At 36.9% G+C, this 21,737-nt stretch overlaps 1 protein-coding gene and 1 pseudogene across 4 annotated transcripts in view; one reads left to right on the top strand and one right to left on the bottom strand.

Annotated features, from left to right (window-relative positions):
• The window catches only part of KHDRBS2 (KH RNA binding domain containing, signal transduction associated 2), a 646,917-nt gene that overhangs the window by 558,433 nt on the left and 66,747 nt on the right, over window positions 1-21,737 (bottom strand). The gene's annotated exons all lie outside the window — the stretch shown is intronic.
• Window positions 5,388-6,825, top strand: LOC100342634 (S-adenosylmethionine decarboxylase proenzyme pseudogene; annotated as a pseudogene). The gene has a single exon (XR_016233951.1). The product of XR_016233951.1 is annotated as an S-adenosylmethionine decarboxylase proenzyme pseudogene (transcript).

Raw genomic sequence — 21,737 nt, 5'->3', positions numbered from 1 at the left:
AATTTATTATTTCAAAGGCAGAGTGAGAGAGACTGAGACACAGATAGAGAAAAGTAGACATTTTCAACTCACTGGTAAGTTCACCCAAATGCCTATAATAGCCAGATGTGGGCCAGAATGAATCCAGGAGCCAGAAACTCTATCCAGATCTCTCAAAATAGATAGCAGGGTCTGTATTCTAGGGTCATCTTCTACTGGTTTTGCAAGCACATTAGCATGGAGTTGGATCACAAAGAGAAAAACCAGTTTTGAAAAGGGTAGGACGTTCCCATTTGCTGGTTTGCTCTTCAAATGTCTGCAAAAGCTGAGCTGGGCCTGGCTGAAGTCAGGCGTCTGGAATTCCATCCACGTGTGGGTCGCAAAGACCAAGGACTCAACCACTTGAGCTATCATTAACTGCCTCCCTGCAGCATTAGCAGGAAGCTGGATGGAAAGTGGAGTATCTGGGACTTGAATCAACATTCTGAAATGGGGATGATGGCACCATAAGTGGCAGCTCAATGTGTGTGCCACAATGCTGGCCGCATACGTGACTCCTAATACAAAGATTTTTGGACTGTTGTATTTAGGGGAAAACTTATATTTGTTTTCACAAAACTCATTACTACATTTAAAAATTCATATTTCCACAAGTGCAATAAAACACTCATAATTTGCTTTAATTTCATGTACATGTTTTAGAAAGTATAAAGAAAGAGTAGCATCTAAGAGATTTTATACATTCAAAGCAACATTGTTTTTAAATAACCTTACTGTTCAAGGATAATAGGTGATATCTTAAGCCAAAAAATTTAACAATAATTGTTACTTACATGTTGATATTTAATTGTAAATTTGGTGATTTTTAAGAAATTGAAAGCTTTAAGTTGGCATCCAATACATGATATTTTGAATGTAAAATATTGGAAAATAAGAGCATTTAATCCAATAGATGTGACTTTTAAAATGACTTCGTAATATTTATTGGGAACAACCTATAACTATTACTAAGTTATTTCTGACTTTCTGACATTGACCTTCAACTGTCTTTGTTTCATGAGCCTGAGTAGACCATATGTCTTCTATGTGCAAAAAAGAATGGGAGATTTTACTTTTGCAAAAGATATCTTAATATGTACTATCTTAATAAAAGAAAATATATGTAAAATCAACAACTTAAGCTATGTTGGCTTGTTTCAATTTAGAAGGCTTTTTTCTGAGCCTTCTTTTACTATGATAATTACATAAAACAACATTTATTCACCACTTAGGCTAAATTTATAGAAACGCTACAACCAGATGTGCTTGAATTTGTATTATTCAAGATATTCAGAAGCCTAATTACATTAGATATTCTTTGTGTTTAAAAATCAATTTTCCTGAATTGTATAAAGGTGAGCTATTACTCATTTGAGATAAAATTCCTAGTATGCCAATAGCACAGGTATTTAAATAGAACTGGATAAGACCTGCTTCATATTCATCATGCTCAGGGCTTAATTCCTTCACCAAATCCATTCATTTCCTCAGCACACAATCTGGAGATTGTCTGACAATCTGTAACACATCCTAGGTTGGTGGGGGAGAAGATGAATTAGTTGTAATGTGTCTTCAACAGACAGTTATCTACAGAACATTCATTCCAAGTGTTACATTGAAACTGTCCTTATTTTGTTGTTGCTCATATCATGACTAATTCTTATTTATAAATTTCAAGAGGCCAAATTTAACCAAGGGAAATTGAGCAGCTCATTGAATATGTTTTCAGTACCTATGAATGAGTTAAATATGAATCATCAATATTTTAGCAAATATAGTAAATGAAAATATTAGCCAAATATGACATTAGTATATAGAAGGATTAATATATTATTTTAATATATACATATATAGGTATGTAAGTATATGTTTAATATATGATATCTAGGGGAAAAATACTTCATTAGCGATTGTTCCTTTGTCAAATTAAAATTTACTTGAATTCTGACATAGTCACTTTGAAGTACATAGGCCACCATTTTGAAAATAGATTCTTTATTAGACATTTATTATTAGACATTAAATACAGAAAAAATAAGTACAATCTTTGAAGTCAGACTAAGTCCAAACCCATCCTAAATGCTTATGTTTTCCACACTGCACTTGCAAAAATAAACTAATCATAACCATGAAGGTGTATTTCTGGATTTTCAAATCTATTCCGTTGATCTATATGTTTGTTCTTAAGTTAGTGCCACATTGTCTTCCTAGAATTTTATCTATAAATACATGAAACCTGTTCTCTTTATATTAATAAAAATTTTTTTTAAAAAGAGAAATACTATCACACTGTCTTAAACACTGTAACTTCAGCATAACTGATGAAATAAGGAAGTGTGAGCCCTCCAAATTTGTTCAGCTTTCTCACAATTGTCTTGGATGCTTTATTTCTATTGGGTTTCCATATGTATTGCCATATTAGTGTGTCAGTTTATTTAAGAAAGCAGCTAGGATTATGATAGGGATTTCAATGAACATGGAGATAGGGAACATTTTCATCTTAACATTATTTAGTATTTCAAATTATGAACAATGAGATTAGTTTCCAATCATTTGGGTATTCTTTTTTGTCTTTCATCAAGATTTTATAATTTTCATGGTGCATATCTTGCACTTATATTGCTAAAGTCATTCCTAGGTATTTTCTTTTTGATGCAATTATAAATGAAACTATTTTCTTAAATTCCTTTTCAGATACTTTGCTTTGGGTGTATAGATATACAATGTTTGTATTTTTTATTATACAACCTTGCTAAACACAATTGTTAGTTTTTGGATGAAGTTTTCCAGATTTTCTACAACAATTACATTTTGGCATTTACCATCTCTTAACAATTCATCTTGGTTCTTACCACAAATTCTTTAAAAGTGTCATTATAATATTTTCCCAAATCAATAAATATTTTAATCAAATAAATTCATGGTAGAATCAAGGCCTGTTCACAAATTTTAGTCATTCAATAAAATTTCTCTCAGAATAAATACATTTGCTGAAAAGTGCAGTTTAATTTTTTTCTAGCAAAATTGAAATTAACATTGTGAAATAATGACAGAACTTGAGACTATTTTCTGAGATAAGTAACAGGTTAAAAAAATCATTCATCATTGGTGACTCAATAAATCTTCAATGAATGAATGTAAAAATGAATGACATATATAAAATATGTAAAGGGTACATTTATATCCAACTGAGAAAATTTGCTGATTTCTCATCTCCAGTGAGTGTGAAAATGACAAAAATCCTGGCATTGATTTTTGGCTTAGGCTAGATAGTTAAGGACACTGAAATCCATCTCAAATGAATAAATGGCCAAAAATTAACAGGAATAAATATTATAACTAACTCTGAAAATGTAAATTAATCTAACAATTGGAATCACTGCTTTCTAAGTTTTTCAAGCTGTTTGTATCTAAACATTAAAACAGAAGCAGAATAAGTATCTGTTATGGATTCTACAGTGATTTTTCATTTTAGTTCAGCAAGTGAACCCAATGACCTCAAAGTTCCCTTTAGTATCATTAATTTTACAAAAAGAGTCCAATTCTCTAATAAAAAGTCAATAGCACTGTTAGAAAATGAAATTTGAAATCCCTGTCTAGACCAACTCTTAACATTTGCAGAGTCTGATTTCATATAGCAAATAGAAGTTTGTATACTGTAAGCCTAAATATGTAGTTCTAAACTAACTTGCCACATTGTTAAATAAAATAAATTCAATTTTTCTACATGAAAAATAGACCTTCCTAATTAATATTGCCATTTGTAGTAATTACTTCCTACCTGCTATACTTTCAATTAGATGAACAGTCTGATATAATTTAGATTTCTCAGTTCTTATGCTGGAACAGAATAATATAGGAAAAACAAGATGCCCTTTCCACTCTGTACCGGACTGTAAAAGTCCATGCCCTCATGTGTATAATCCATCCCACACCACGTAACTCCCTATACATAGTCAGGTCTTAGAATTGTTTAGGGCTGTGGTATTCATGATTCAGATGGCTGCAACAGCCAGAGCTGTGCTGATACGAAGCCAGGAGCAAGGAGCTTCCTATGGGTCTCCCAGGTGGGTGCAGAGGCCCAAGAACCTGAGCCATCTTCTACTGTGGGGCTCCATGGGATGCGCAGCCATGGAGCCCCCACGTCAAGGTCGGTCTGATAGCTGTTGCTGTGTCTTTATCACAAGGCGGATGTTGCTAGTTTCGGTTAGGGCAATGCTTTCCCATGGTCGGGACTTTCCAGAGGAGTTGAAAATGTTGTAAACAACAAGATGGCGCCGAGGACCACGCGGTGAGCCTGCATGCTGTGTGACACCTCATCTGATTGGCCTGAGGACACGTGCACACTGCGTGAACAGACAGCAGATTGGAGTGTTCCGTGCATGGACTTGAGCCCGCTTGCAATTGGCCAGATTTTGCATATAAGCTGTGTGCTGAGGAAGGAGGGGGCTTTCCTGTCCACTCTCCTCCCTTCATTCTTTCTCTGTCACTGTTATTTTCTCATTAAAAGTCTACTGAAGACCGATAAGCTGCGAACAGTGTCGTTCCTTTGCGGGCAAGGGAGCGGCATTCTACTGCTTTCCCAGCCATGGTAGAGAGATGGATTGGAAGTGGAGCAGCAGGGACTCAAACCAGCACCCATGTGATATGTCAGCACTGCAGGTGGAGGATTAACCTACTGTACCACAGTGCCAGCCCCCACACTACCACGCTTTAATCATACATGTCGTGCTCAAATCTACTCCTTGGAACCCTTCAGAGTTAGCTGTTCATACTTCCACAATGGGGGCTGTTCTCAAAATGATGGAATTCACTATCAGATTTTAAATGCCCTGAACTGGGCTTGGTGCCTGATGGGTGGTGATTTGGAGATTTCAGATGCTTTTAAATGTTCTGGAGAAAGGTGAGAGTACCATGACTCAACATGGATACAACTTGGCCCTATGAGTCTGCTTGCCCCTTGGGGTGGGCATAGCTGGCGGAGAACAACAAGGGCTTTCATAACCACAGAGCTCAGGGCAGCAAGTCCTCTAGTATAAATCTAATAAAGAGTGTGCTATGCTGGACATTCTACGATCTCCTTTGTCTTCTGGCATCGTATCACACAAGATAAAGATTACACTGACAAAAGAAGCTGTGCAATAATTAAAGCAACTACTTAAGTCTTTAAATGTTAGAGGTAAATTTCAGAATAAGTGCTTAGAATGAAGTATTAAATTACAAGAAACGAAATTTGCCATTTACAGGTAATTTAAAAGTCCCTTGGAAATGTATGCAAATTTAACACTCTTAATGTTGTCCCTAATTCCACCACAACATGACACAAATGTGATAAAGATATGTGCTATAATAAGGTAAAGATACGTGCCATAATAAGGTAAAACTCGGCTTACACAGTATGGCCGGCGACATTAGCTAGCGCTCGCTCAACTCTCTCTAACGGGGAAGCAGCGGACTACAAGAGACTGAACTGTATCTGCCTCTTTTTTCCAACAGACTCACGTTCAACTTTCGCTCATAAAAAAAAAAAAAAAAAGCCGGGAAAATTTTATTAATCCTTTTTTTAAAAAAAAAGTTAATATAAAATATAGCAAAAAAAAAAAAAAGGAACCTGAACTTTACTAACACAGCTGGAACAATCCGCAGCGGCGGCGGCAGCGGCGGGAGAAGAGATTTAATTTAGTTGATTTTCTGTGGTTGTTGGTTGTTCGCTAGTCTCACGGTGATGGAAGCTGCACATTTTTTCGAAGGGACCGAGAAGCTGCTGGAGGTTTGGTTCTCCCGGCAGCAACCCGACGCAAACCAAGGATCTGGGGATCTTCGTACTATCCCGAGATCTGAGTGGGACATACTTTTGAAGGATGTGCAATGTTCAATCATAAGTGTGACAAAAACTGACAAGCAGGAAGCTTATGTACTCAGTGAGAGTAGCATGTTTGTCTCCAAGAGACGTTTCATTTTGAAGACATGTGGTACCACCCTCTTGCTGAAAGCGCTGGTTCCCCTGCTGAAGCTTGCTAGGGACTACAGTGGGTTTGACTCAATTCAAAGCTTCTTTTATTCTCGTAAGAATTTCATGAAGCCTTCTCACCAAGGGTACCCACACCGGAATTTCCAGGAAGAAATAGAGTTTCTTAATGCGATTTTCCCAAATGGAGCAGCATATTGTATGGGACGTATGAATTCTGACTGTTGGTACCTGTATACTCTGGATTTTCCAGAGAGTCGGGTAATCAGCCAGCCAGATCAAACCCTGGAGATTCTGATGAGTGAGCTTGACCCAGCAGTCATGGACCAGTTCTACATGAAAGAGGGTGTTACTGCAAAGGATGTCACTCGTGAGAGTGGAATTCGTGACCTGATACCAGGTTCTGTCATTGATGCCACACTATTCAATCCTTGTGGGTATTCAATGAATGGAATGAAATCGGATGGAACTTATTGGACTATACACATCACTCCGGAACCAGAATTTTCTTATGTTAGCTTTGAAACAAACTTAAGTCAGACCTCCTATGATGACCTGATCAGGAAAGTTGTGGAAGTCTTCAAGCCAGGAAAATTTGTGACCACCTTGTTTGTTAATCAGAGTTCTAAATGTCGCACAGTGCTTTCTTCGCCCCAGAAGATTGAAGGCTTTAAACGTCTTGATTGCCAGAGTGCTATGTTCAACGATTACAATTTTGTTTTTACCAGTTTTGCTAAGAAGCAGCAACAACAGCAGAGTTGATTAAGAAACATGAAGAAAAAACGCAAAAAGAGAACACACATAGAAGGTGGTGGCCGCTTTCTAGATGTTGACACTGGGGGCCATGCTTTCCGTAACCACCACTTTGTAGTTGCACAGAGCCCTAGATGTAATGATAGTGGAATCATTTTGAATTGTATGCATTATTATATCAAGGAGTTAGATATCTTGCATGAATGCTCTCTTCTGTGTTTAGGTATTCTATGCCACTCTTGCTGTGAAATTGAAGTGCATGTAGAAAAAAACTTTTACTATATGAAACTTTACAACACTTGTGAAAACAATTAAATTTGGTTTATGCGCAGTGTAATATTTCTGCAGGTATCGTCCAAAATTCCCCACAGACAAGGCTTTCGTCCTCATTAGGTGTTGGCCTCAGCCTAACCATCTGGGACTGTTCTATTGCTGCCAGGATTTTATGTCCAGTTACCTCCACTTTCTAGAACATATTCTCTACTAATGTTATGGAAACCAATTTCTACTTCATACAGATGTTTTTTGCAACAGCAATTAAAGTTTTTCTTCATGAGTTGATTCCTCTTAAAAAATGATTGCAGTTACTCATTTTGTGTGTTTCTATTTTAACATTATTGCTCCTTGCATTTGTACTTTGATTTCTTCCCTCACCATGGTGTCTGCCCCAAACCCCCCAAATAAAGCAATACACTGTCACAAAAAAAAAAAAAAAAAAAAAAAAAAAAAAAATAAGGTAAAACTCACAAACTCGGTTTTGAATATAAATCAAGCCATATTTCTGAAACCACATACTTTACTGAGGAAAAACCTGTAGTTACAATCAAATCAGCATGAATTCTGATATCATATACAATGCATCAGCCATCATTTATATACACTGTTCCTTTAATATTAAACAAAGAATACTGCCTCTAAGGATAATAGGTCCTGATGGAGTTTACTCTTCTTGTAAGACATGCCTTTGCCAATTCAAGTATTTATCGCACTAAGCATTAAAAATGAGCTTTCATGAGCCCGTCTTTCAGACTAATAAACATGAAAGTCCTCTAGTGTGTCTAGTAAGTCGAAGTCCATGAATATATAAATACCGATTTTAGAGTGGGGATGAGAATTCTAATGCCTGTATAAACAGATGAAAGAAGCTTACATAAAAATAGAACAGAAAAGGTACAATTAAAATGTGGCAGACATTTGAAAAGCATTTTGATAGTTCTAAGAAAGGTCTGTGAATTTTTAAACATGGTTAGAACAACAGTGTGTAGTTCATATTAAATGTTCAAAACACTGAGATATCTCATAAATGAAGTCTAACCATATAAATAATACAAGGCAATATGCTACACACTGGAGAATACATGCTTCCAACAAAAACAAATAAATTTGAAAATTCAAAATTTCTCTTTTGCTTTGGCCAACTAATCTGTCTCATAATATTAAAATATATGTAATGATTATAAACTCATTTGAGCACAATACCTTAAGTTAGTAGGGGGAGGAAAACATTTTAATGAACAATAACTAGTGCTCAGGAATGTAAATGTTTACATATTTTAAAATTATGCTATTTATAAGATATGCAATTAATCTCTTCAATTTCAGAATATTGTTCTTATGGATATAAAATACTATCTTTAAATAGTTGCAAGGGTTAAATATCTATATTAAATTATACAAATACACATACAATGAATGTTTGCTTTTTAAAGATATAGTTCCTATATAAAAAAATGTGAAAATAATCTTACTTAAAGAGAAACTGGAACTAGGCATAGGGCTTCTACTTATTTCAACTGCACATTTCAAGCTAGTAGATACATTCTATATTGGTTTCAAATAGTAATTCCGGGCACATTGCAGCATTTCTCAAATTGTGTACTAAATGAATAGGAATTCTGTCATTAGTTCTTTAGAGACTGTGTTGAGATCTCTCACACCAACCCTGAATAATAGTTGACTACCAATTCAATTCACTACCTGTTAGTAATCCAAAAACATAGAAACTCTGTAACATCCTTGATCTCTTTTATGTATTCATACTTAGATAGCTAAGACTATCTAAGTATTTTCTAGCTTCCTTTTAAAATATTTCCAGGACAAATCATATAAACACACATGTTTAAATGTGAGACAATAAATATGCTAAATAATACTGAAAGGGTGGGAGGTGGGGAGAAGAGATAGAAAGAGACAGAGAGCAGAGAGGTGGTGAATGTGTTTTCCCTACTGATTGGCTGACTATCCAAGGTGATTGGGACACATTAGTGAATAAACAATACAACAAAACAAATTCTCAGGTCTTGGGGCGCTTGTTTTCATGCAGTATTTCTCATATACCTATGGGATATAAGGGAAAAGTAAAACTGAATTAGTTCCTTACAGTCTGCTGGGTCAGACAAATATTAATCCACCAATTACACAAATCAATATAAAGTCACAATTGCAATAAGTGTCACTCAAAAAATGACATGATTTTATAAGAGTTGATAATAGAATGGATATAGTTTATCATTTCAGAGGAGGCTATGTCAAAGAAGAGATACTTCATCTGAGAAATGAAGGGTGGGAAAGCTGTGTGAACAAGGTACAGTAATCCATGAACAATCAGTTTATGGCAAAATGGACCCCAAAAAGAACAAAAGATTACATTTTAATATTTTTCCTGGCTTCTATCAATTGAATGTAAGATCTAAGGACATAAATGTTTTTGAAAATTGCTTTATCTCCAGCATGTGGAAAGAACTTGGAATAAAGCAATTGTCCATTAAATATTTGTTGAAGAATCAATTAAATATATCTAGAGTAGAGGGCCAGGAAGAGCAAATAGGAGAGGAGAGCAGAGAAGCAGTCAGGAAAAAGTTTTGCATGTATTTTTAGGTCGTGTTAATGAGTTCTGTCTTTGTCCACGTGGCAGGGGGAGGGTATGCAAGGCTTTTAAGAAGAAATTAACATACACACATTTTCCCAGGCATAATGAAAACATGTGAGGGGAAGGGAGGGAGAACAGATCAACAGGCAGGAAGTCCCTGCAGTGGTTCAGGTGACACAGCACCTAACGATGGTTTGAATTATGCTGGCAATAGATAGAAGTGAATAATCCAAGATCTTTTTAGAAGATAAATTTTGAAACACCTCAAAATGGATCAGGGATGTGGGCAGTGAAGAGGGATATGTAACCAAAGACTCCTTTTTCTTTCACAGTTGGTGGTTGTATAACTCCCCCAGAAAGGAAACATTATGGGAGCATGTGTGTGCGTGTGCGCGCATGCATGCAGCATTGGGGGAGGGGAAAGAGGAGGACCAGGAGATTTGTATGAGACATTTTGAGTCCTAGGCATTTGAAGTATCCACAAGAGGCTATCCATTGAAGGTCTGCAGTTCAAAATATGTAGGCTATGATTGGATTGCAAAAAGTTTTATATAAAAGGTTGTGTTAAGAAGAAACAGTGCGCTGGCACTGTGGCATAGTAGCCTAAGCCTTTGTCTGCATCCCATATGGGTGCCCGTTCCTGTCTGCTCCTCTTCTGATCCAGCTCTCTGCTTGTGGCCTGGAAAAGCAGTGGAAGATGACCCAAGTGCTTGGGCCTCTGTACCCAAGTGGGAGACCCAGAAGAAGCTCCTGTCTCCTGGCTTTGGATCGGCACAGCTCCAGCCATTGTGGCAATTTGGGGAGCAAAAAAGCAGGTGGAAGACCTTTCTCTCCGTCTCTCCCTCTCTGTAACTGTACCTCTAAAATAAATGTTTATAAGAACTGACAGGATCATATTAGTTACTAGAAAACAGGAATAACTATTATTTATTAGGTGCCCCCTACATACCAGATACAATTAAATTATTAGGAACTTAAAGAGGATAAAGTGATATCATTTTGACACATATTGTAGTAGTTCAATATTAAAACTAAGGCAGTAGCCATGAATTTAGTTAGCAAAGAATTGACTAATGAAATCTCTGGAAGCAATATTATGTGTTGAGATGAAATGTAGATACTGTCAGGATGCTGGATGGTATTAATTGCAAGATGATTTGTTCATGTTTCTTCACATCTTTCAAGAAAAAAATCATTGACTCTTGATTTCAGGCTTTCCAGAGCTGTTGATAAAGGGATAGCCTAAAGAAACAGTGAAATTGTTTGCCTTCAGAACAACATGCAGATGTGTTTTTTTAACCATTATAAAGAAAATAATACCTCCTTTTGGGGCAAGGCCAAGAAGCTTATTATCCATTATACAAGATTCAAATTTCCTAAACTTGGGGTTCCTATTCTGTAACACCACCTACTACATGTGCAGGTATCAACAGGCACTTTCCATATCACTCAATGGGAAATGGGACTCAAGGAATTGACACAAATTCTAATGCCCTGGCTATTGTAATCGCTAAGAATAATAAAGGCCTGCATTACATTTTTAAAAAAATTTATTTGAAAGATTTACATAGAGAGAGGGGGTAAGAGAGAGACAGGGGAAGATAGAGGCAGGAAGAGAGAAGGAAGGAGAGAGGAGGGAAGGAGAGAGGGAAGGAAGAGAGGTAGAGGGAGAGAGGGAGAGAGGGGAAAACACAGGGGGAGAGAGACAGGGAGAGGGCAGGGAAGAAGAAGGAGAAAGAGATTGTCCATCTGCTGGTTCACCTCCCAAATGGCCACCACAGCCAGCACTGGGCCAAGCCAAAGCCAGGAGGTTCATCCGTGTCTCCAACATGGGTGGCAGGGGCCAAGTCCTTTGGCCTCTTCCTCGGCTTTCTCAGGTTCATTAACCAAGAACTACATTAGAAGCAGAGCAGATGCGACTCAAATCAATGCTTGCATATGATGCTGGTGTCACAGGCAGAGGTTTAACCTGCTATGCAACAACACTGGCTCCAAGAGCTTCATTTTTGTTTTAGAAGCTTTACATTTTTGGTCTGTGTCATAAAAAAAAAAAAAAAAATGGCAGGCTAACTTGTTATCATGCAAGTGGAGTTAAATCTAAGACTCTTAAAATTATTCAGAGTATTAAGTCTAAAGGACCTGGAAATACCAGAATGTAGCCTTATCTTAACCACCGTGTCTTATCTAATATATCTCTAAGGTCATATAATACAATGATAAAAAGGCCCATTACTATCAAGAATGTGTTTGCATCTCAAAAAACAACAGGGCATGATGATGAACTAGGATGGAATCATTTTCCTTTTGTATTATGGAAGATTTAACTTCAGGCCCAGCTGATTTTTCTTTTGCAGGAAATGGGAGGGATGGTGCCTAGGAATTAAAGAGAAAAACAAATAAAGATGAATCTAAAACTTAATTTTTAAAAAGGAGATAAGTATAGGCTTTTTTTTAAGATTTTATTTGAGAGGTAGAGTTACAGTGAGAGGAAGAGACAGAGAGAGAGGTCTTCCTTCTGTTGGTTCACTCCCCAATGGCTGCGACGGCTGGAGCTGTGCCAATCCAAAGCCAGGAGTCAGGTGCTTCTTCCCGGTCTCCCATGTGGGTACAAGGGCCCAAGGACTTCGGCTATCTTCTATTGCTTTCCCAGGCCACAGCAGAGAGCTGGATTGGAAGAGGAGCAGCCAGGGCTAGAACTGGTACCCATATGGGATGGCGGCGCCACAGGCGGAGGATTAACCTACTGTGCCATGGTGCCAGCCCCCAGGATAGGCTTTCTTAAAACATTACTCCTCCCATGAATTACATATAATCTGCATAGGATATAGGGAATAATAAAGTAGCATCTGGGATCATATCAGTGTGTCTATCAAGGGACTTGCATTTGGTACAGTATGTTAAGGTGAGACTGGCATTCTACATTGGTGCTGGTTCATGTCCTGGTTGCTCTATTTCTGATCCAGCTCCCTGCTAATGCACCTGAGAAAACAGCAGAGGATGGCCAAGTGCTTGGGCCCCTGCCACCCACTTCAGATATCCAAATGTAGTTCCAGGTGCCTGGCTACAGCCTGGCCCAGATCCAGCCACTGCAGGCATTTGGGGTGTGAACCAGTGTATAGAAGATAGATTGATTTCTTTCTCTCTCTTTCAAGTAAATCAATCAATCATTTAAAAAAGTTCTGTGATTTGTACTAGTTAATATAGAATTAAAAAATAAGAATGAAATAGACATCTTGTGATTTTTGTGATTTGATTGTCATTTTCAGCCCTTGTGTATATTCCTATGGAACTGTGGTCTTTGTACTTCTTATTGAATATTATGCCTAGTGATTAATTAAGCCTGTGATTATACAGTGGATTTAAATTATGCATTTCCAAAAATTAAAGAAAAAAGGAAGGAAGGGGATTGAGGGAGGGAAAGGAGGAGGGAGGGAAGTATGGTTATCTTATTAGAATTGTACCCATGAAAACAGTTCACTATTAATAAAAATTTCAAAATAAATCAAAGTATCATGGATTACATGAATAGACTGTGATGATATTAACAGTGATAGGAAATGAAAGATGAAGAGCATGTCTTAGAATATTGGGAGAATGACTTAACTATGGGCCCCTTGAGTTTCACATAGTTGTTGAACACTCAGCTAAGGGTACACAATACAGCAGGAGTAGCTCTTCCCAGATATCAGGAAAGGGTAGAATAGTGAGGGATTTGAAAAGAAACATAAATGTGAGTATTAAAGGATTACAATAAAAATACATAAAAGGTCACAAGCAGAACACTGGGAAAACATGATTTTTAGTTGATGATCAGAGAGATAAAGTGACATCTTGGTAGTCTAGAGAGAAGACAAACCTCAAAAGTGGTTATAGTGATCAAGTAAGAAGGCAAAGATAATTAACGACTTTCAGATCAGATAGCAAAGACCCAGTGATGAGGATGACAATTATACAGAATTGGATTTAACAGTGAAAGAAAATGATGGAGAAGAGATGGAAGATAAACTGTAACATGCCTGATGGTGAATATAACAACAAATTACATACTAGAAATAATCTACTAATGCAGTTAGTTTAAGATTCTTATTAGGGTGGGCATTTGACATGGTGGTTAAGATGCTGGTTGAGATGTCTGCAACCTATTGGGGTGCCTGGGTTTCAGCACTGATTTCACTTCTGACGCCAACTTCCTGGTAACATGCAGTAATAGAGGCAGCAACTTATGGTTCACGTGGTTGGGTCTCTGATGGCCATGCGGAAGATTTCAATTGAGTTTCCAGCTTTTGGCTTAAGATGAACTATTCCCACCTGTTGCAGGCTTTTCAGGTGTGAAATCAGTGGATCCATTTATCTCTCTGTTCCTGTCTTTCTACCTCTCAAAATTATATAAATGTATAAAAGTTTTAAAAGATGCTGGATGGATACTGGAGATTCCATATTTAATGGGACACAAATTATAAACACCTTAATTAAAATCTCCAGTTTATTTTTTAAATTATACACATTTTGAAAATCATTAACGCAGTTTAAATAGAATTCATTAGAGCAGCTATAATTAGGTTCTATGTTTTCAATTTAAATCTTTATGTACAAATATGTCACACTACATCAAGTAAAAGCTCACAAAGAATATCTGACTATGTAACTTTTCTCCACAATATTCTCTCATGAGAAGAAACTTGGACAAACATATTGACTACATCACAAACTGATCGAAAATGGAAGGAATTATCAGATGCCCTGTTCTAATTACAAATCGCTTGTGCTTAGAGAATTTTAAATGAGAATATTAGGTTGAGTCCTATTTCTTAGCAAATAGTCTCACATATTAATGTCTTTTTGATTATTAACCTCTGTTTTCCTGGCTCTCATTTTCACTTCAGTTTGTTCCAGTATGTGTCACTGATGTGTGTGGCAATTGTAACTCACACTTGGAGGGTATGAGGACAAAAATTGGGGATAGAACTAAAAGAATATTCTAACTTTTTTTCAAAGCTTGAGAATAAAGTTTGACATTACTGCAATTCCCATTAGTTTAACTTGAAATGTCAATCCTATGACTCATTCCCAAGAATAAAAATGGTTACATGACTATTTTCTTTTCAAATTTAGAAGTACATGTACACCTGCATGCTTGAGAGTAGACATATACACAAATGCACACAGAGAAATGTATGAAAGAGGGTAAAGTATTGTGGCAGAACAGGTAAAGCCACCACCTACAATACGGGCGTCTCATATCAGTGTCAGTTTGAGACCCGGCAGCTTCACTTACAATCTAGCTCCCTACTAAAGCAAATGAGAAAGCAGCAGCAGATGATCCAAGTGCCTGGCCCTTGAACCCTTGTGGGAGACCCAGAAGAAGCTCTGACTCCTGGCTTCAGCCCGGCACAGCCCTGGCCACTGCAGCCATTTGGGAGTGAATGAGTGGATGGAAAAATCTCTCTCTCTCTCTCTGTAACTCTGCCTCTCAATCATCAGTCTTCAGAAATGTATGAAAGAAACAGTAGACATTAATTTTGCAGGCTTTAGTAGCCTTCCTGGTTGTGCCGCTTTCCATCTGTGCATTTCTTTCAGTTTTTATCAAAACATTTGCAAAATCTAAGTCTCTAAGCCATAAAACAGAATCATGCTAAGTTAAGAAAATCAATGGAGACAAAAACAAAAATATGGACTACAGATGATATAAGATGATATATCTTTATACATGTACATATAGAAACATACACATGAATAACAATATTATTTTAAAGAATCTAATCTGCTACTAAGGGATATGCTCCAATATATACTATCAATGTCTATTTTATTCATAAACCCATAGACCACTGTGATCTACATGATTACTAACACTACTAACTCTACCAATTGAAGCTCAGTTACTGTAACAGAAATGGGAGCCAGTATCTTTGTTATAAAACCTATTACTACGCTGTGGCATAGTAGGCTGAGCTGCCGTCTACGGCACCGACATTCCATACAGTTTCCATACAGGCACCAGTTAATGTCCCAGCTGCTCCTCTTCCAATCCAGCTCTCTGCTATGGCCTGGGAAGGCAGTAGAAGAGGGTCCATGTGCTTGGACCCCTGCACCTGCTTGGGAGACCCAAAAGAAGCTCCTATCTCCTGGCTTCAGATTGGCTCAGCTCTGGCCTTTACAGCCATTTGGGGAATGAATCAGTGGATGGAAGACCTTTCTTTCTGTTTCTCCCTCTCTCTAACTCTACTTCTCAAGTAAAGTCTTAAAAAAGAAAAACAAAACTATTACCTATTTAGGCCTGCGGTGAGTTAATAAAGACTCTACCTAACTGCTAAAAGAGAAAGTGAAAATCCATGTAAAGTTTAAATTCAAAAGAAGCTTTCCAACAGAAAGTACATAATAAAAATCTAAGGAAATTTAAAAGGAATTTACAAAGCTCTTTAATGTTATCTAAAGTTTATTACAAGAAAGCAACCAGTATTTAGCATCTCCCATCCCCATTGGCTGTCAAATACCAAAGCATATGGCTCTGTTCGTATTTTGAGGCACATTTCATAGATAATTTTAAAAGTTATATATTATTTTTTTAAAATTAATCTTGTTGGGCCCAGCGTTGTGGCATAGCAAGTTAAGCTGTCGCTTGCAATGCTGGCATCTCATATGGGCACCAGTTCCAGTTCTGGCTGCTCCACTTCCAACCCAGCTTTCTGCTAATGCACCTGGGAAAAGCAGCAGCAAACAGCCCCTGAATACATATGGGAGACCCAGTAGGAGTTCCAGGCTCCTTACTTTGGCCTGGTCCAGCCCTGGCTGTTGTGGCCATTTAGGAAGTGAACCAGCAGATGGAAGATCTCTCTCTGTCTCTCATTCTCTGTTACTCTTTCAGGTAAGTAAGTAAATAAATATTAAAAATAATTTTGTTGTATAATTGAGGTTTAAAGCATGAAGTTATAGGGTATATTTAGATGTATGCATAGCAAAATGATTACCACAGGGAAGAATATTAATGTATCTATCATCATACATAGTTAAGATTCTTTTTAGTGATGAGAAATTAAATACACTTATTTAACAGCAATCTCTAATGAACAATTTTATTAATATAGTCCTCATATTATCATTAGATATACAGACCTATTTATCATTCTTTATCTGTATCTGCTACTTTCTATCCTTTGACCTACATCTCACCATTTCCTGCCCCAGATGTTCCCCATATTATTCACCATTATTTTCCTATTTTAACATTTAAAAAAATATTTCAAATGAGATATTTTCATTTCTGCATCTGGTGTAACTCACCAGGTATAAACGCCCTCCAAATTCATCCATGCTATGGCAAATAGACCTCTTTTAATAAAAAGACTGAATAATATTATACTGGACATATTTATTCCATTGTCTGTCTTCATTCCACCATCTATGAAACTTGTCTCCATGCCTTGGCTATTGCAAATAATTGCAATTAACATAAGAATGCACAGCATGTTGAGGTGCTGACTTCCTTTCCCTTCTTTTTTTTTATATACCCAAAGAGGGATCATTGTGTCATGTGGTAGCTATATTTTTTCATCTGTTCAGGCCCTCCATACTGCTTTCAACAGTGGCTGCACCAATCTGTATTCCCATTAACAATGTTCTGGGGCTGGCGCTGTGGTGTAGACTACTCCGCCTGCAGTGCTGGCATCCCTTATGGGCACCGGTTCAAGTCCTGGCTGCTCCACTTCCAATCCAGCTCTCTGCCATGGCTTGGGAAAGCAGTAGAAGATGGCCCAACTGCCTGGGCCCCTGTACCCCCAGGTAGGAGGTCCGGAGGAAGTTCCTGGCTCCTGCCTTCGGATTGGTGCAGATCGGGTCATTGTGGCCATCTGGGGAGTGAACCAGTGGATGCAAGACCTCTTGGTCTCTCTGCCTCTGCCTCTCTAACTCTGCCTTTCAAATAAATAAATAAATCACTTTAAAAAATGTACTAATGTTCCCTTTACTCCATACCCTCATAAACATTTGTTATCTTTTTTCTTTTGATAGCAGTCATCTTAAGAAATATGAGGTGATGATTAGTGATGTTGATCATCTTTTCCTGTATCTGTAGGAAGAAATAAATCTCTTTGAGGGAAATGTCTATTAAGTTCCTTTGACAATAGAGGAAAAGCTCCTTCACACTGGTCTTGCCAATGATTTTTTTTTTGTACATCACACCAAAAGGTCCAGCTACAAAAGAAAAATAAGTCATATGGACTACAATATGGCAAAAGAATTCTGTACAACTAAGGAAACAATCAACAAGTTGAAATAGCAGCCTATGGACTGCAAAATACATTTCAAACCAAATATATGATAAGGATTAAACGTCCAAAGTTCATGAAGAACCCTTATAATTCACAGCAGGAAATAAAGTAACCTGATTAACAGAAAGTGGATTTTTGCTAAGATGGACTTGTGAATAATTCTTTAGAAAAATCAAGGTAAGAGGAGCAAAAATGTCCTTTTTAGCATTTCAGATCTTCATTATTTGCTGCCTGGTATGTGAGTAACACATATTAAAGGGAAAGAGATTGAGGAATCAAATAGTAAAAATAATGAGGCATATATTATTTTGTTAAAATGGACAAGACTAATTTTGTGAACTGTAGCCCAATCCTCTTATATAACTCATAGGTATATAGATGTTTGTGTTCATGTATAAGCCATTATCAAATAATCTCAAAAATCCTACCATATTGTATAGAGAATATAAAAAATTATGTTGCTAAAATCTCTCTAGCTGAATAATATATTCCTGATAAACATGACATGTTAGCTGCCATATGAAAATGAAAGATGTATTATTGCTATTTTTAAAACTACCAGCAAGTAAATTATCTCATTATTTAAAATGTCATATTTTTCATGTGTTTTTAATTAAGTCATTAATAGGAAAAACTTATAACAAACATCAAATTGAATGGTTAAATTAACACTTTGATTCAATAAACAATAACAACATAATCACTGATTGCATTTCAATGATTTTAATGATGAAGCTAAGTTACTCTGAGAGTTATTAGTCAAAATAAAGATGAGGAGAAACTAAGGGGTAGGTATAAATCACCATGCCAGCAAATATTTTTAGGTATATTCTAATGTACTTCGTTTATATCCATATAATAAATGCTAAAACCATAAATTTCAAAATTAACCTAAATAATTTCTCTATTTCTCTACCTTTAAAAACATGTGCAAACACCAACACAATTCCAAATGATTCTCTTCAATTTATATCCTATATTGAGGTTTAATATCAGAAAGAAGTTGTATTATAAATTAAATGTCTACTCTGAAAATATCAGTAATTAAAATATATAACACATACTCCTTACCAAGTAATATTGTGTGATATTAGACTCTTTTTTTACAATGAAAATACTACATAAATAAAATGATCAAATCTATGTGTTAGAAATTTACAAAAATTAATATTAATATGTAATGATATGAAGTAGTAGTTGAAGTTGAAACACAACTGGCATATATACTAATAATGTGTTAGTACATATTTAAATGTATAATTATCTGGAAAATAAACATGGTATTTATAATGCACACTACATTTTATTTATTTCCATTTATTTGAAACAGAGATACAGAAAGAGAGACACAGAGAGAAAGATGTCCCATCCTCTGGTCCACTCCCCAGATGCCCACAACAGCCAGGGTTAGGCCACACAAAGCCAGGAGATTGGCACTCAAATCAGGTCTCCCACATGAGCAGCAGGGACCTGTGTATTTGAGCCACCACTGCTGCCATCCATGGTGTACATTAGCAGGAATCAGGAATCAAATCTAAGACTCCAAGTCAGGCACTCTGATACGGGCTGCCAGCACCCCCCTGTGGAATGGTAACGGCTGATCCAATTGCCCAGGCAACATTTTCTCTGATAACATGATTTCTGGTTGATAAAAGATGAAACGTTTTAGTATACTAAAGCAGAAATTATCTGGATATCTATCTTGGCGGTTGAGTCAGATTACGATTACAGTAGGCTTAATAACTGACAGATATCCTAAACTTGAGATAATTGCTTATCATTGACAGTATTTTTGCATACTAGTTCAAATAATGCATTAAACTCTTTCACTGCTTGCTGTTTTTTGTTCTAGACAAAAGTAAGTCAAATACAATAGGAAACTTGATGCTGCGGAAGCTTAGAAATCTTGAAATTGCACTAAACCCTAAAAAGGGCACATTTTTCATCTTATATACAAAGGTACTTCAAAAAGCTCATGAGAAACGAGTTAAAAGGCATTTATTTTGGTGAAAAAAGTTTCAAAATCCATGCCAAAAAAGGTCTTCAAAAAGTTCACGTCAGATGTGTATAACGAAACTATGCATGCGAGGGAACGTGGGGCAAAACGCAAGGGTTTTGCTGGGTCATCCTGCCCTGTGTGCTGAGCCTGGAGTGGCTGCTCTCCCTCTGTCATCTCTGACCCCCAGCGTGACTGCACCTTCTTTTGTCCCTCCAGTCAAGCCAGTGCTGCGGTTTTTAGAACATTTGAGTCCATCATGACGAAAGGCTAAAAATCCATATTTCACAGTTGTACAGAACAAAAGCTTTAGTTAAAATGTTTCAAAAAAAAAAAAAGAGGAAAAACTTATGCATGGATTTTAAAATTATTTTGCAACAAATGAAACTTATTTTTTATTTCATTTTTTTTAAAAAAACTTTTATTTAGTTGAAAGGCAGACTTACAGAGAGAGAGAGAAAGAAATGGGGGCAGTGAGGGGAGAGAAATGGATCAGCTGGTGCTGATGGCTGCAACAGCTGAGGCTGGGCCAGGCTGAAGCCAGAATCCAGGAATTTCTTCTGGCTCTCCCACATGGGTGCAAAGACCCACACACCTGGGCTGTCTTCTGCTGCTTTCCCATTTGCAGAGAATTGGATCAGAAGTGGAGTGGCCAGGACTGGAACTGTTACCCACGTGGGATGCTGGTGCTGCAAATGGTGGCTTTTACCTGACACGCTATAGCACTGGCCCAATTTTACAAGATTTTTTTTTTAAAGATTTATTTATTTATTTGAAAGGCAGAGTTACAGAGGGAGGGGAAAACAAAAAGGTCAAATGTTTTAATTACCCTTTGTAACTGTCATAAAGACAAATAAATTTCTATCATTTTAAGCTACATGAATTTTGGTAGGCTGTGACGGCAACCCTAATAAACTAAAACAGGAATGTACAGACAGTGGTAGAGAGAGACAAGGTTACTTAATATGTAGTAGGAACTCTGCAAGAAAATCAGTTACCAAAAGACTTAAGTACATAAAATGATGAAATATCATAGTAAAATATAAAGGTCTTAAAGATAGAAGAGACTGTAAGAAGCGGTATTCAGAGATTACTCCAGAGAAAAGGGCTTGGCTGGCTCAATACAGTAAACTAGAAGTACAAAGACTTGCAGAATTCCAGAAATAATTAAGAAGCCAATTTATATGTGCTAATGATAGAGTTCAGAAAATGTGATTGCAGGATAAGTATCTTATTTCAGTCTCACATTTAAGGAGGATGTTTTCTGGGATACAAAATTCAAGGGTAGAAGTAACTAGAGAAGAATATGCAAAAGTATTTCTAGGATTAGCCTAGTGAGCCAGGGCACCAGCCCCCACTTAGTTTCTTTAGCCAGCGAAGGAGGGGGAAACAGGAAGGTTAATGAAAAGATAAAAGTCTTAGAAATCAAAGGAAAATACAGACATCAAAGGAAGGAAGACTTTTCAGAGGGGCAGAATGCTAGATCTGACTTTGGCATTTAGTAGAATTACTGGAAAAGAAGGCAGATTGTAGTCATTAAAGGACAAAATCTTGTCATTTGCAACAACGTTGATGCAGCTCTTGGAGGTCATCATGTTAAGTTAATGAAGCTAAGCATAGAAAGATGTGATGCATGGAGTCTCAAAAATGGTGATCTCACAGAAGTTAACACTATAATGATGGATACGAGAGGCTGGAGAGAGCACAGGAGAGGCAGGCATGAGAAAAGGTGTATCAGCAGGTACTAATTTATACGCACACAGGAGGAGTTTTTTGATTCAATAGCACATAGGGTGACTAAATATAATGCTAGTGCACTATTTCTCTATTAAACTTGCAGACAGGATTTTGAATGCTGTTTCCATA

Source organism: Oryctolagus cuniculus, chromosome 5 (assembly GCF_051225735.1).
Source record: "Oryctolagus cuniculus isolate XC-2025 breed Fujian yellow rabbit chromosome 5, ASM5122573v1, whole genome shotgun sequence".
Lineage (NCBI taxonomy): Eukaryota > Metazoa > Chordata > Mammalia > Lagomorpha > Leporidae > Oryctolagus > Oryctolagus cuniculus.
The sequence above is the reverse complement of the archived record's forward strand: the minus strand, read 5'-3'. Positions and strand labels throughout refer to the sequence as shown.